Genomic DNA, 2250 nt, shown 5'->3' on the forward strand with positions numbered 1-2250 from the left:
CAGGAGTTCGAGACCGGTGTGGGCAACATGGCAAAACCCCATCTCTACTAAAAATACAAAAATTAGCCCAGCATTGTGGTGCATGCCTGTAATCCCAGCTACTCAGGAGGCTGAGGCAGGAGAATCTCTTGAATCCAGGAGGCAGAGGTTGCAGTGAGCTGAGATTGCGCCATTGCACCTCAGGCTGGGCAACAAGAGTGAAACTCTGTCTCAAAAAATAAATAAATAAAAAATAAAGAATCCCATGTAGCTAATTCTGCAGATGTTGAGGGCTGACTATATAACTGAGAGATCTCTGAAATTAACTTCATTTGAAGCACAACATTTATTAAAGAATAGGTAATGAAATTGTGGTTTACCAGGGGCTGGGGAAATGGGAAAATGTTGGTCAAAGTGTACGAAGTTTTAGTTGGACTAGAGGAATGAGTTCTGGAGATCTGTTATGTAGCATGGCAACTATAATTAGTAATAATGTATAGTATACTTGAAAATTGCTAAGAGAGTAGATTTTAAATGTTTTCATCACAAAAATAGTAAGTATGTGAGGTGATGGATATGTTCATTAGCTTGATTCAAACATTCTTTATTTGATACATATATCAAACCATCACATTGCCCACCATAAGTATATACACTTTGTCATCTGTGAATTCACATAAACAAATAAATACAATTTTTGAGATCTTGTTTAAAAATGTAAACCTGGAAGGAACTGATTTTTTTCACAAAGGAGCATTTTATCACTGACATTGTTTGAAACTACAGACTCATGGTGATAACATAAAGCAGACTAATGCTTGGCTGTCTTTACTGTTGTTTACAAAACTGTCCACAGGCAATGCACTCCTTATTACCTGTACTCTGGATGGATTTCTTCCACTGCCTTACCCTTGTTTTGCCATCTTAGCAACCCATGGCAGTAGCCTGTCTTGAAGAAGGCTGATGATAGTTAAGACACCACAATTTGAACCCAAGCAGTCCAATTTAGTTTCTGCCCATCCCTAGGACCTCTTTAGTACCCTTGGGTCTCCATTTTCCTCAGTCTAGTAGAGGTTATTCAGGGTGTCAGAGACAGGGGAGGAGAACATCTCCATGGCTTCCATGCAAAAGTATGCTAGGCTCTCAATGTCCACACAGATCTCTTGTGACTCCAACCCCCATACCCACACCCACATGGCTGGATTTGAAAGGGTGTGGCCACCTGAAAAGATTTTACTTGTCATTGTTGCATCTATATTCAAAGCGATTGACAAATCTATTTTTTGGTAGTCAATTGTCTTGGTTTGGTATCAATGATATATTGTAGAACAAGTTGGAAATTTTCTAGCTCTCTGTTCTTCCAAACAAAGTAAATACAGCTCCTTGAAGTTGTTATAGATTTCACCAATAAAATTCTCTGGATTGGAACCTTTGGGTGGGGTACTATTTGACTTAATTTTTTTAATTAAATAAAATTAAATTTAGCTTCTGTAAAAATTACATATGACACTTATAAATAATTTTATACAGAAAAGGCAAAGATGAGAAAGATGAAAGTAAAATACTCAAGTCCCATCACATGTGAATAATCATTAACATTCATACTTTTGTAAAAACCAAATAATGTATTTTTCAATAAAAGGATTAAACGTAACATCCAAATTTAATAGAAGAAAAATAAACTGAAGTAAAACCAGTGAGATCACTTCATCTTCACATAAATGTTTCTTCACTCCATGAGATATTTCCCAACAAAAGATTCTTCTATAGTCTTCCAGATTCTTTTGTGGTTCAGAGCATGATAATTGGGTTTTCACGCTATGTGTGAAATGAACCTCCCTCAAACCTTGTTAAGACGTCAGCACATTACCAATCTGACATGAAGATACCAGGGAAGATACCAAATCAAACACTCAGTGTAGAATCATTACATCTCATTAAAAACACAATATGATTTTAGGTAGTGTCAAGTGCTTACCTGCAGGGCTAGATGAATGCATTAGCAATTTCATTCTTCTTCCTATTTCAAGTATTTGTATTCTGTAACCATAATTCCCAAAGTTGTTTAGAATTTGTTTTATGTATAAATCAGTTCAAGGCTCACCACCAGTGCAGAGCCTTCATTTCTAAGCTCTTTATTTAATTTCTCTAAGTTTTTGTCATCAAGGAATTTGCTGAAGAGGGCTCACACTGTATTTCACGGGCAAGCCTGAAAGTTTCCTAAATCTTTGAAAGCAGGGCTGACTTTGTCAGCGTGCAGCCCATGCAGCA

The 2250-nt window shown here is 36.8% G+C and overlaps 1 non-coding gene across 1 annotated transcript; it reads left to right on the forward strand.

Annotated features, from left to right (window-relative positions):
- Window positions 1-1757: 1757 nt before the first annotated feature.
- LOC129464277 (small nucleolar RNA U13) lies at window positions 1758-1859 on the forward strand. Its single transcript, XR_008651516.1, has one exon. It is a non-coding gene; the product is annotated as a small nucleolar RNA U13 (small nucleolar RNA).
- Window positions 1860-2250: the final 391 nt, after the last annotated feature.

The sequence above is a fragment of the Symphalangus syndactylus genome, chromosome 15 (genome assembly GCF_028878055.3).
Source record: "Symphalangus syndactylus isolate Jambi chromosome 15, NHGRI_mSymSyn1-v2.1_pri, whole genome shotgun sequence".
NCBI classification, from domain to species: Eukaryota; Metazoa; Chordata; class Mammalia; order Primates; family Hylobatidae; genus Symphalangus; species Symphalangus syndactylus.